Source organism: Octopus sinensis, linkage group LG4 (assembly GCF_006345805.1).
Source record: "Octopus sinensis linkage group LG4, ASM634580v1, whole genome shotgun sequence".
Lineage (NCBI taxonomy): Eukaryota > Metazoa > Mollusca > Cephalopoda > Octopoda > Octopodidae > Octopus > Octopus sinensis.
This window is the reverse complement of record NC_043000.1, coordinates 74378130-74392975: the sequence shown is the minus strand read 5'-3', so window position 1 is coordinate 74392975 and position 14846 is coordinate 74378130. Positions and strand designations below refer to the sequence as shown.

Here is a 14846-nt window from a genome sequence, read left to right as displayed (position 1 = left end):
TGTATAATACTCATTGAAAATAAGTTTTTCTGTATACAATGGTTTAACTGATTGATAAGTTTTTGTCTCTTGGGTTTTTGTAGAAATATATCAGTATGAATGGCATTTTCTTTACTTCTTCATGCACATTTGCAATATATTCCGATTTCAGAGATCTCTTGGGAAAATATCTTGATTCATAAAAAGATTATATCTATCCGATTACTAAAATCACAAAAGTTTTCAGAAAACCAAATTTGTCAAATAAGTATTAAAATATAACAAATTCGAATTAGCAATTATGTGCAATTGTTAATTTTGTTTACTTTTTATTCTTATTTGCAATATTTTGGCACCTTTTTTTTTTTTGAAAACTTTTGTGATTTCAGTGATCTCTTTATTGATATCTTTGCAATATTTTGATTGATTATAATATTATATTTTTATCCAAAAGACCACTAAAATATCAAAAGTTTTTATAAAACTAAATGTCAAAATATTGCAAATAATTGCTAAAATATAAATTTCAATTAAATATTTTGTTCACTTTTTATTCTTATTTGCAATATTCTGACAGTTTGTTTGAAAAATGTATCACTAAAATATCAAAAGTTTTCAGAAAACAAAATGTGCAAAAATATTAACAACAAATAAGCACATTTTTTGGCACAATTCGTGTTTTACTGTGTATAGAATGATTTAATAATAAGTTTTTGTCTACAGCATAATAATAAGTTTTTGTCTATATCTCTTGGGTAAATATAATTTATTTACTAGAATAATATATTTACTAGAAATTTCATGTTTGTTTGCAAATATTTTAGTGCATCTTGCTTTCTGAAAGCTTTTGTGATTTCAGAGATTTCTTGGGTACATATCTTGATTCAACAATTTCAAAATTAGTAATTTTCTGCATTTTTATGCTTACTTGCAACAAACGCTTATGGTTTCACTGATTGATAATAAGTTTTCAGAAAACAAAATGTGCCAAAATATTACAAATGAGTACTAAACAACTAATTTGAAACTTGAGAAATGGGCGGATTGCAAGTTGGCGTTTTTTTAGAAACGGCGCTAATGATCCTTCCGCAGGAAAACTTGTTACGACTTTTACTTCCTCTAAGCGATCGGGTTCGGTCGTCTTCTCCGGGCCATCAGAGAACGCGCCGACAACGGTGGAAGAATACGGTCCCGAGGATTAGGTCCGGTTTCTGAGCCATTCGCAGTTTCACCCTTTGTTTACGGCATGGCATAAGCTTTGAGACAAGCATATGACTACTGGCAGGATTAACCAGGTATCACCGACGTTTAGAAACGAAGCGCGGCAGCGGTGGAAGCTCGCGAAGCAGCCGCTGCCGCCGATTGGAAAAAAATGAGAAGAGGAATCGGCGGGCAGAAAACAGAGGCGAGCGCTCATGAGTTCGGCCGCCGTTTGTATACATGCGCGCCTCATCCAACGCTGGGGAGGCGAAAACAAACGAGACAACGCGCGAAGAAGCGTTCGCGGAGTAAAAAACGGTTTGTGCTCCGTCCGCAGCGGCCCCGGTGCGGGTCGATTGGGGCCGGTTTCGGGCCAGCGACTAAGGCGGTAGACGAGAGGGGCAGTGGCGATGGGCGGGCCCGCTGCAGCTTTTAGACTCGCCCGGTGCCCTATGCGTCGGTGGTCGCTTCCTCCTTTCGAAACGGCTGTGACGAACTGCGTCCGGACTGCGGTCAGCCTCACTTCAGCCTCATGGTAGCGCGGCGGAGCTGCGGTCGAAGGCGGGCGCATGCCCGCCGCTATCGGCTGGTATCTGCACTGGCCGCAGTTGTCATCTTTCGGGATTTTACGGGACGGACCACGTCGCGGTATCGACCGCGTGTATCTCGTGAACTCCAGTCATCGGTCGCGGGTACATCCACGCGTACGTGGGCCATACCGCGAGCTTAGGTTCGCTCTACTGGCCGCAGTTGTCATCTTTCGGGAATTTACGGTGCGGACCACGTCGCCGTATCGCGCGCGTGCATCTCGCGACATCGGTCGCGGCTACGTCCACGCGTACGTGGGCGATACCGCACGCTTAGGTTCGTTCTTTCGTTTTCGGGCACGGTAGCGCGGCGGAGAAACGGGCGACCGGCGCAGGCCTGCCCCGCGGCGCGTGGACGAACAGAGAAAGCAAGGTGGCATGAAGGCGGCGGCCACCCGCCGGGCTGACGGCGTCTTAGGCTGACGTCTCGAGCATGCTGCCGAACGATCCCGCAATATAGTCTTGGGGTGCGACGGTAACCTACAGCGACGGTAACCTAGAGCGTGACTATCCAGCCGGGGCCGACCCGTAACCTTACGGGTCGGACCACGTCGCTCTATTTACTCGGTTCGTATCTCCACACACTTCCGGAGACTGACGGCATCGATCGCGCCTACGTCCACATAACGCGAGCTTAGGTTCGTTCTTTCGATTACGGGCACGGTAACGCGGCGGAGCTGCGGTCGAAGGCCTGGCGTAGGCAGCCCCTACTTACATTGGCCGCAGTTTGTCATCTTTCGGGAATTTACGGGACGGACCACGTCGCCGTATCAAGCGCCTGCATCTCGCTACGTCCATGCGTTCGTGGGCGAAGCCGCGCGCTTAGTTTCGTTCTTTCGATTTCGGGCACGGTAGCGCGGCGGAGCAACGGGCGACCGGCGCAGGCCTGCCTCCACCTCGTGCTAGCCGCAGTTGTCATCTTTCGGAATTTTACGGGACGGACCACGTCGCCGTATCGACCGCGTGTATCTCGTGAACGCCTTCCGGCATCGGTTGCGGCTACGTCCTCGCGTATGTGGGCAATATCGCGCATGGTAGCGCGGCGGAGTAACGGGCGACCGGAGCAGGCCTGCCGCTGGCGGCTCCGCGACGCGTGGACGAACGGAGAATGCAGGGTGGTGTGAAGGCGGCGGCCACCCGCCGGGCTGACGTCTCGGGCATCCTGCCGAACGATCCCTGAGACATCCACCTGCCGACTGCAAGCCCTCAATATAGTCTTGACCCCCTTGGGGTGCGACGGTCACCTAGACCGTGACTATCCAGCCGAGGCCGATCCGTCAGCTTACGGGTCGGAACACGTCGCTGTATTCACCCGCTGCATATCGCCACACACTCCCGGCGACTGACGGCATCGGTCGCGCCTACGTCCACGTTCACGTGGGCGAAACCGTGAGGTTCGCTTCAGCCTTACTAGATCGGGAACGGTAGCGCGGCGGAGCTCCGCGCGACTGGCGCAGGCCCACCAATACCTGCACTGGCCGCAGTTGTCATCTTTCGGGAATTTACAGGACGGACCACGTCGCTGTATCGACCGCGTGTATCTCGTGACATCCTTCCGGCATCGGTCGCGGGTACGTCCACGTGTACGTGGGCGATACCGTGAGCTTAGGTGCGTTCTTTCGATATCGGGCACATAAAATCGCCACTTCGTGCCTCGTCGATAACACACGTGGTCTTCGTCGTACTCAGACTTACTCCCCGGCAATCAACCGGCCGCATAACTTAGCGCACTCGTGCACGATACCGAGAACTCGGCACATAAAATCGCCGCTTCGTGCCTCGTCGATAACACACGGACACACACACTCGTGGTCTTCGTCGTACTCAGACTTACTCCCCGGCAATCAACCGGCCGCATAACTTAGCTCACTCGTGCACAATACCGAGAACTGCAAGCCCGTTGCCTTAGCTCTGCTTTCGCTAGACAGTAGATAGGGACAGTGGGAATCTCCTCGTCGTTGATCCGTTCACCGAGAGAGTCAAAGTTACTCCCGCCGTTTACCCGCGCTCTCTTTGGAATTTCTTCACTTTGACATTCGGGGCAGCGGGCAGAAATCGCACTTACTCCCCGGCGGCGCCGAATCACTTAGCGCACTCGTGCTCGATATCGAGAACTTCGAGAACCCTCGGCTCTGCGAGCGCGCCGCCGCCTCGACCGCACGCCGAGAACCCCGACGCGACTCGGGGCGCCGCGTACGCGCGATGCATCGGTAGGATAAAACTAACCTGTCACACGACGGTCTAAACCCAGCTCACGTTCCCTGTTAGTGGGTGAAAAATCCAACGCTTTGCAAAATCTGCTTCGCAATGATAGGAAGAGCCGACATCGAAGGATCAAAAAGCGACGTCGCTGCGAACGCTTGGCCGCCACATGCCAGTTATCCCTGTGGTAACTTTTCTGACACCTCTCGGCGGACGCATAGCTCGCCGTTGTAATTTGGAAAGGATCGATGGGCCACGCTTTCGCGGTCCGTATTCGTACTGAAAATCGAGATCGAGCGAGCTTTTGCCCTTTTGCTCGACGTGTGGTTTCCGTCCACGCTGAGCTCGCCTTGGGACACCTGCGTTACCGTTTGACAGACGTACCGCCCCAGTCAAACTCCCCGACTGACACTGTTCTCGACTAATGGTCGCGCATCGGCTGCGCCGGCGCCCGCAAAGGCGCTCGACATGCACCGCGCGCTTCACACCAGATAATGAACCACCGCTCGGCGACGGCCCGATCCCTTCTCCATCGAGTGAGCGAGGGAACTACGGAAGTGGCGGTTTTTCATCGTCGCAAACGCGCGCGACACCCCGACGTCGAACGCGCTTAGCTGACGGCGCCCACAGCGCACTGACGAGACCGCCGCCGCACCAGCCGACGACGAACCGAACAGCATGCCAGCGCGCCGCCGGTGGCAGCAGCGCCCGGCGCGGGGCAACGCGAATGCTACCGCCTATGCTACGCCTACCGTGTGCCCTCACAAAACCGGACTAGAGTCAAGCTCAACAGGGTCTTCTTTCCCCGCCGATCCGTCCAAGCCCGTTCCTTTGGCTGTGATTTCGCTCGACAGTAGATAGGGACAGTGGGAATCTCGTTGATCCGTTCATGCGCGTCACTAATTAGATGACGAGGCATTTGGCTACTGTACTTAGAGACTCTGTTATTTATTGTGGGTGGTCCCACATTCTCTATGCCAATTCCCTATCTTTGTGATGTATTCAAACACCAATTTAAAATAATAAAAAAAGGATTTCTAAATAATTCTAATTAGTTTCAAATAGTTTTATTCAATCACAGATTTAAAACAATAAAAAGGGATCTAAAAAAATCAACAAAGCGGGTTTAAAAAAAAAAAGTCAAATCCATGTAAATTTTTTTATTATTTTCAGTTCCCATCGAAGCAAGGCACCCAAACCTTGTCACCTCCTCACAAAAAGGGGTATCCGACACACCAGCCTCTCAGTCTTCAAAAAAAAAAAAAAAATAGTGAGGACTTCATCGAAGGGAGATCCGACAGGAACGCGCAGGGTTTAGGTCAATTTAGTATTTGAGCTACTAAATTTACCTGCAGTGGAAATGGCTCTACCCACTGCAGGGAACGAATGCATAGGCCAAACGTGGTTGGCAACACGCCCGGCCAGGCTTGGAGGCCCCGCTCTTAACCTGCAAGCCACCAGCTTATACAGCCCCTGGCAACCGTATGTTTTCCACCTTGTTACTGGATTTAACTGCGCAGGCAATTTCCAAGAGTACATGGACAATAAACAAGAATGCAAGAGTAAGGAATCAAACCCTGGGGACCGCAGGCCAACATCCTTCTTAGCCAACCGAAATCCGCACAACCGGCCAGTCACCCGGCAACAGCCCGCGAAGGTCTCCATAATGACAGTTTACCTGTCAATGGGTTAGCTCCACCAATGAGGCCCGAAAGTGAGTCCACCAGCAATTACGGGTTACAACAATCTGGCCTCTGTAGACACCAATCCAGAGCCACCCTGCTAAGCCTAAGGAAACCCTCAACGACATTACGGGAATTAATAATGATACGCCACCACGGGCTCTAAGTCGCGACGATGACACTCAGTAAACCGGAAATCCACCACGGGAAAGGGGGGAAGGTAGCAAACGCAGCCAGGAACCAACACAACAACAAAAGAAAGAGACATACACGGGCATTGCCTAGTTCAGCAATTTTTTTTTTAACAAAACCAAAGCATTCACAACAAAGGTTAACAACATAATACAGAGTTTGAAGAACAAATAATTTAACATTTGACACAAAGTTCACAATCAACAGTCTCTTAGAGTTCCACTTTCCTCTTCTTTTTTTAAAAAACATTTCCAAGTTCTTTTTTTTCTCCTTTTCTTTTCAACGGTTACGTCAGAGCCTCTCTTTTTTTTTCCATTTCAACAACACATCGTTTCTTCTCTTCTTTTCTTATTTTTAAACCTATACATTTAAGTAAACATGTTTCAAAAACATACAGAAAAACATTTACCGTCGGCAACATTTTTAACTTCACAACTCCTACTATAACAACTTGCCTGGCCGCTCGATCGTCATCTCTCTCACTACCGTCTCTCGTCCCCATCATCTCCAGCTACACCTGTCTGTCTCTGGCCGTCATCATCTCGAACTCACTCCCTTGTCCGGTCTCCGCTGACTGAACCCCTTTAACTTAAGGCTACTCGTATATATAATGTCGTCCCAGCATTTTTATTTTTAAAAACTTTCCGTGACCGTATGGGGCCATTAATAATTGTGCTCTTTGACAGGACAAAGGAAATACCATTATCCTGAACAACTGCAGCGCCGGTTCGATTCCAACTAATGGAACAAGGGGCATAATGTTTTTTTTGTTCGTTTACATTTTCCTTGCGTCCCTAGGCTTTTCGTCGTCCCGACAAAAGCACACTACAGTCGTATCTCCAAACGACCTTCTCAACAGGTGAGCCCAACCTCTGAAGGCGTGCTCCAGCTGAACTGGCCAGACGGTTCGCATGAACAATTTTCGGAAGAGACCTCCTGCCTCCTCGAATCTTGTACGTCACATCGGACAGGCGATCCATCGCCGTGTAAGGCCGCTCCCAAGGACTCTGCAGCTTCAGAGACTGCCTTCTCTTCTGCCGGGGGTTGAGACCACATCTCATCATCCTCAAAGTCGACCTCAGTAGCCCTGGTGTCATGTCAACGCTTCATCACCTCACCTGAAAACTTCAGAGCCTCTCCAACTTGTTGGTGTACCTCAGATGTTTCACATAGCTGGAAGTTTGGTTGTTAGCTTCTTCCAGCAGCTCAGATCTCATCTTCTTGGGTATCACCAACTGCCAATACTTATTGAGGCCATCAGGTGTCTCCCAGCGCCTCTCAAGCAGCCCGTTGTTCAGACGAAGAAGGTCCCACTGGCCCCAATAGCTTTTAGTTTCAGGGCTGGACCTGGATACCTCCTCCAAAGATGGTCTCGCTGCTTCCTGCTGCAGCCACTCTACCACTGGCCATAATTCGGCATCTTCCCTCTGTACCTCTTCAGTTGACACAAATCCAGTCACTGCAGTACGTCTGCTCTTGGTACTTTGCACTTCCCCTGCTGCACAATGCCTGCAATCCGGCCCACAAAGACGACTCAAACTGTCCGCATCACCATGTACCCGCCCAGGACGGTGCTGCACCTTATAGTCGTGTTGGTCCAGTTTCCCTAGCCAGCGTTTTCCCTCCGGGTTCTGCAGTGTCCTCAACCACTTGAGTGCTGCACAGTGCGTTCTGATGGTAAAGTGCGAACTGTACAGGTACGGACGGAAAAAGTCGATGCTCCTCTTCACCGCCAAAAGCTCATAAGTTACATAGTAGTTTTGCTCGGGTGCACTAAGCTCTTTACTGAAATGCACCCCCACACGTTCCCTGTCGCCCTTCCTTGTGTCTCACCAACTGCCAATACTTATTGAGGCCATTGGGTGTCTCCCAAAGTGATGAGCAAGATATATTTAAAAATTAAAAGCTGCATTCCATACAAACTTTTAAAAGCTAGTTCCTGCAAAGGGCTAATTGAGCCTGCAGCCCAAAACTAAAGAGCGAAATAATAATAAAGCATTTACTTGTATCCTATAGTCTCAGATTTATATCACAGATTTTCACATTTGGAGAATTTTGTTTCACTGTAACATTTGGAGATCGTTGTAAAGTAGCAGGACTAACACCGTTCTTGATTTTACCATTTGATGTGAGTATGAAGAGATTGTTGCCATTTCCAAATCTGGAATAACCAACATAGAGCTGACCTACATTGCAAAACTAACTTTTACTGGAAACTGAAGTCTCTTGAATTCAAAGGGTGTGTCTGTTGGAATCAGTGGAATTCTTGGAATAAACACATTTTCTCACTTTCCTCATCCAGTGAGGATTGTTGCTTCCAAAAGATATGGATGCATTTGCCTATCAGTCTTGATCTATTGCATAGTTTTGGAGGATCCAGATTTCTTAAAAACATGATTGGAACTCCTTTCTTCAATGTCAGTTTGTGAGAAGGCATTCCAGGAGGATCCAAAGTTCACAGTCTCATTGGAGTTCACAACAGTATCAATTGAGAAATGATTTTTTTCCCTCAATATTGATTGATTGCATAAATTTTCAATTGACAACCTAGACAGTTTCATTCTTTGGTGCAAGTATGGCTCTTTCACAAAGCCAATCATGATCTTGAAAATTATGTTCAATGTTTGGGTAAACCTTGGTAATCAACTCTTCTACAGTTTTGATTAATATGTTACAGTTATTTAGAAAAGTGATGTCTCTTGCTGAATGCTTCCATTACCCTGATCCAGTAGCTGAGCTGCAAATTATTCAGCATCCAAATCTCTGAATAAATTGACTCCAACAAAAGTCTGATCCAACTGGAAGTCCAATCAGGCTGAAAGTTTGAGTTCTTCAATTCACAAACTCCATGGAATTTTGAAACCTCTCACTCTAACTTGGATCTAGTTTTAAATGAGCTGAATTGAAAATATTTAAAAAATTCACTAGGTTTTGGTATCACTTTAAATTGAATTTAACTGAAAAACTTGTAAGTTCGCAAAGTTCTTTTGAAATTTTAATTTTCAACTGTTAGCATATAACTAATCCTCATCCAGACCTGATCCCAATGCTGGATGTTCAAAAACCAAATGAAGGGTAGAATTTCAATCCCAGGATCATCTTGATTCCAAAAAGGTGTAATATGTCTATGTAGAGCAAATGTAGACTGAGATACAAATGTAGACAGACAGAATTTTGCACCACCATAACAGTAATAAATACATCAGCAGCCATTTTTTCCCTGAGCAGAACAGTTTTGCTCAAGCTTGTCAGAAAGTGTTGAGTGATGCTAATCAGAATGACAGAATCATCTTCCTTAACACACTGAAGGAAATGCAAGAAGATATTAAGAAAAAAAATTATATATAAATATATATCATTAAAGACTAGAAAACTGGGGCAAGCAATGCATGTCCCAACTCTGGCAGAGTTGAGGTAAGATTCTCAATTGAAGAATTAGCCTCAACAACTCTCAAAAGTAAGAAATTGTGGCTAATTCCAACATACCTCGGTCAGAGGGTTGTCAAAATAAAGGTAGTGAAAGTGCCACCAGAAGCGGACACCTCTTTACTGGTAGCAGCAGGAACTGTGGTAACTACAGTGTCTTCAGATTGATGACTATTTATGCCCCGAGAGGCAAAACCAGATTTCTTCAGATGTCTGGAGGTTTTCCTTAGAATGTCTTGACCTTTAGTGTTAATGAGTAACTGGAATACCATCTTCAATGCATTTTTGGATTGTGGGGCTAGCTGTTAGAAAAGAAGTTACAAAGCCTTGCTAACGTGATCTGACAGCTAACAACTGGATTTCCTGAATGTGCCAGTGTGGAATTGGGCAAATCACATTATATCTAGATAAGAATAGTATAAGTTGTCCACTTTTTAAAGTCATCAGCTACACAGACCACAAATCTGTGATATGTATGGTCCACTTAGATAGATTTTGTAGGCAAGGACATGGATACTGGAAGCTGAATGCATCTCTCCCAGTATGCCATGCTTAGAGACCTGATTAACTAATTAGTTAAGCAGGCATTGATGGGGTCAATCATCAACAAAAGTAGGGTGAACACAGTATCTACCTTAAGGGCATGCCACGATTTATGGCAAGGAGAGGAAAGTGTTGCAAAATGCCAATAACATGAAAATACAGGATGGGCTGCAAATTGCCAGGTTTGGATGGTCTGCCTAATGAGCTTCACTTTTATATGCCAGACTTGTTTAACAGTCTCTTAGCAGTCTCTACCACAACTGGCAGCATAACAGGAGAATTCTGTGCATCAAGAAGTGGCGTGGAACTTCTGAAAAAGGACCCCAAAAAAAGAGAAAACAGAAAATTTTAGGCCCATAATGCTGTTGAACACAGATTTCAAAATTTTGGCTGAGCAAAGAGGTTGGTGCTCATCATCAAGAAACTGATTGATGAAAGCACAAACATGCACCATCCCAAGCAGATCCATACACGATAACCTCCACGTCATAGACAGGGTGGGTAAAGAAGTTGGTATGAGTGGGGCCCTGATCAATTAAATGTCTTTGATAGGGTTGACTACTAATATTTGGCAGTTGTTCCCTTGGCAGCTGGTTTTGGTCGTTTTCCATGGCCAAATCACTGCAATACACAACATCTACTCGGTAAATCGGGTGAATAGTTGAAATCATTCAGTATCATGTGCTCAGTCTGTTAAGGGTGTCTGCTCTTGTTTCTTCTGTATATACTGGCTCTAGAGCAACTACTGCAAAAATTGGAGGCATTGACAGGCATCCTACAAGAACAAGGATGCAGGAGAACTGTGATGGCATATGCAGATGACATCACCATCACACAACTTTCTTTCACATTATATGGTGATATCTGGTTTCTTTGTAACTGGAATGGGAAAGAATCTTTGGTGGCACTGCTCTAAAAGAATACAAGGCAGTAGTAGGAGCAAAAATCAATCAAGAAAAGTCAGTGGGCCTGCAGCTCAGCACCTAGGGTTCATACTGTCCAATAATGTCATGGGATGCTAGACAGAGGGACCGGTTAAACTGCTCGGGTTCTGGTTTGGTCTGTTGAGAACTGGGATGAGGTGATAAGCAGGGTAGCCAGTCTCATCCAAAAATGGACTGAAGGAAAGGTCAAGTAGAGGAGGCAAATACTTACACCACTTTCATTACTGCTTGCTTGTGTATGTCTGACCAAACTGGAGTGCATAATCTTCCACTTAATGTGGAAGGGATACATTCCACTTGATGTCAACACAAGCTGAATGGAGGACTGGGCAAACCATGGATGTTGATACACAGACATGCACTGAGGCAACATCTCCAGCACTTCCTTGACAGTGAGCTCTGACCACTATATTTTTCTAAGTCTAGTGTAATGATTTCCTGTAGATAGTCAGCTTTAATGTAGGTCTCTTCTGAGTGTCATTATGGACTTTGTCTAGAGCTATGCCGAAAGTTTTAAATATTGAAAGTATTCTTTCTTATTTGAATCAAATAAAGCTCTCTTCTCTCTTGGTTTGATACTATTGCTAACAATAATTCTACATTCACTTCCCATACTTGAAAACTGTCTGAATCAATCTGTGCCAAATCCCTTCCGATGAATTCGCATGGCATCCACCATATCTCAATGTGTAAGTGAAGAAAGGATATCATCAGTCTCCGCTTCTACTTTCCACTTACTGGCTGTTTTTACACCAGATTTCTATGTCCTTCAACTCTCTAAGCATCATCACGATTTATAATTTCTCTACTTTATAAATTTTGACTATTGATGACAGTGTAACCATAACAATAAAGAGCGAGTATTAGTATGTATATTAGTATGGCGATAACTATTATTTTATATATATATACATATATCGTTATATATATATACTAGCTTAAGGTGACCCGCTCTACGCGCGGGTAAGAGTGTGGTTGTTTCCTTTCAGCACGTAAAAAGCACCATCTGAACGTGGCCAATTGCAGCACCGTCTTGACTGGCTTCTGTGCGAGTGGCACAAAAAAAGCACCAACTGATCGTGGCCGCTGCCAGCCCCCCTGGCACCTGTGCCGGTGGCACGAAAAAAGCACCCACTACACTTACAGAGTGGTTGGCGTTAGGAAGGGCATCCACCTGTAGAAACACTGCCAGATCAGACTGGAGCCTGGTGCAGCCTCCTGGCTTCCCAGACCCCAGTCAAGCTGTCCAACCCGTGGTAGCATGGAAAACGGACTTTAAACGATGATGATGATTCCCCCGCTTTGTTTCTCTCTTACTTTTCTTTTCTCTCGAACTCTCCCTCGCTTTCTCTTACTCTCTATCTTTATCTATCTCTCTCCCATTTATAAACAACAAAAGATCTTGAGTATGTTGAGAAATAAAATATTTTGAAAGATCAATCATAAATATCAGGCAGTGACAACGGAAAGGTCTGCTTCAAGGCATATAGCAAAACACTAACATTTAAAATGGACAGACGAACTTGCAAGCTGAATAAAAATAATAAAATATTGGAAACCAAAGTTTGAAGGGATAAATCTGAGGATAGTAGAGTCACCATGGCTGGCGTTTCTTAACAACAGACAGCAACGTATTGACAGTTTAATGGCTGGCGTAAAATTTTGAACTTGATGTAAAAGAAAATTCCTAAACACCAAGTTTTGAAGTGATTCTTTCTCACGACAGTAGACTCACCATGGCAAGCATTCAAAACTTCTTCATCATGGACGGCAACACATTGACGATTAAAAGGCTGGTGCAAATCTTTTAGCTTGATGTAACAGAGAATTCGTAAACACCTGCTCCTTTAAATTTTAATCCCCTTCCAGCCCCATTTAGACCCCTTTTCACATTTTGGTTAATATAACCCGATTTCATTCGGGTCTACTGAGGCCACATTTTATAAGATGAGGAATTTTGTCCTAGAGGTCACGCCTTTCATTTGAGGAAAAAAATAGTTGTCATGCAAACTTGCCAGCACTTTTAACATAGGTGGGCATATTTTCAGCTCAACCGACCACATAATGCACACATTATATATATATATATGTGTGTGTGTGTGTATGCATGCACGCATTATATATATAAATTATATATATATATGTTATAAATTAAATTAGAGATAAAACCACAAACAGTGAAAAACATAAAAATAAAAATATAATGTACAAAATATATAAAATTGAAAAATTTAAATTATTTAAAATTAAAATTAATTTATATTTATAATTTAAAAAAAATATATATAACTATCAAAAAGTATTAAAAAGTTTAATATACATAAATACAGATATATACACTTTGTATATATACATTATATATACATATTTATATATAGAACACACACACATACAAATTAACCCAATAAATATCTGATTCATAATATTTGTTCTCATGATTATGTGGTGGTGGTGGCGATGATAATTCTCTCTATGAATGCAGACAGACGCAGAGAGAGAGAGAGAGAGTGTGAAAATGCTGTGGAAGGCGGGGAGGAGGGGGAAATATAGAACGCTGTGACACGTTATAAAGCGAAAGTGAAGGGGAGTTAGACGCTGTTAGACAACGTTATATATAGAAAGTGATAGGAAGGGAGGAAAGAGTGAGTGATGGAGGAAGACAGATACATAAAAGAATGAGAGTAGACTTGTCAAAGTGCGTTTTTGGCCCTAGCAACGACACCTTTTAAGATAGGGATTTCTAACCTAGCCCACTGGCATCCTCACCTCATTTTACATGTCCCTGTAAATTTTGGAGTCAATCCAACGGGGTCTAGTGGCCTTTAACCCGTTCTCAATGCCAAAACCAGACAAACAAACTTTTCGCATTTCAGTTTTATAAATATATATATATGTAGAAGGTTGAAAAGGAGCACATGAGTTGATATATATGGGAAAAAAAAGTCAAGGTAGAAAATGCTAAAATAATTTTATAAAAAACATTTCAGTACCGGTTTCAGTCATTGAGACTTTTTCAACTGCAAGTATGGAAAACAATTAAATTTTGGAAAAATTAGAAGAAAAGTTTTTAAAAATATATGCATAGTATTCAAATATAAGAGGCATTTGCCTTTCTCTGTCTCTCTTGTGGGTTCAAACTGTCTTTGTCAGGGGTCATCTGGACTCCCACCTTCACCGTGAAAAGGAATTAATCTTCCTTTTTTGTTCCTTTGTGGGCTCAACTTACTACCTCTTCATCTGACACCAACCCCACACAGATTCCCATATTCAACTGTCCCCCTCCACCTACATTGGTACCCTTACCACACACACACTATACAAACAGCCATATACATTGTTCAACTTATTACTTCACACACCTTCCCCCACACAAGCACCCATAATTTTCAATAGCGTCACCACACATACCACTATACAAGCAGCCACACACTGTTTAACTCAGTACACACAAGCACGTAATACCCGAATAATATACACAAGTCCACAATACATACATACCACCTAAACAAGCAGACATCAACTGCTACAAACAACACACTTTTGCACCTTAGTTTGTTGCAATCACTGTTACCGTTATTATCTCCCTTTTATTCAGTCTCTTTTTCCAGTCATCTCACCGTGTTTGACTGTTGAGCTCTGCACATTTTTACTGTTTTTTTTACATTCTCTCTTCATTTTTTTCCCCTTGATTCTTTCTGTTGAAGAGTGTCAGCTAAAATGTAAAAGACTTTCCCATTTTTTCCAGGCATTAAACTAATACACCTGTTTGTTGTTTCTACACCTGTCTTTGTCTTTAGTTTTCTGTAAATTTGAACTATTTATATATATATATGGAGAAAGCCTTCGACAGGGTCCCCCGATCCCTTATCTGGTGGTCACTGAGGAAACTAGGGATAGATGAATGGTTAGTGAGAGCTGTGCAAGCCATGTTCAGGGACGCTGCTAGTAAGGTGAGAGTTGGCAACGAGTAGAGTGAAGAATTCCGGGTAGAGGTAGGGGTCCACCAAGGTTCAGTCCTCAGCCCCCGCCTATTTATCATAGTCCTCCAGGCAATAATGGAGGAATTCAAGACAGGATGCTCCTGGGAGCTC

General features: G+C 44.3%; 1 long non-coding RNA gene across 1 annotated transcript; it reads right to left on the bottom strand.

Moving 5' to 3' along the window:
• Positions 1 to 4209: 4209 nt before the first annotated feature.
• LOC118763007 lies at positions 4210 to 8712 on the bottom strand. The gene is made up of 2 exons (XR_004998761.1): positions 6659 to 8712; positions 4210 to 4577 (listed from the first exon to the last, which is right to left on the bottom strand). It is a non-coding gene; the product is annotated as an uncharacterized LOC118763007 (long non-coding RNA).
• Between the last annotated feature and the right edge of the window lie 6134 nt (positions 8713 to 14846).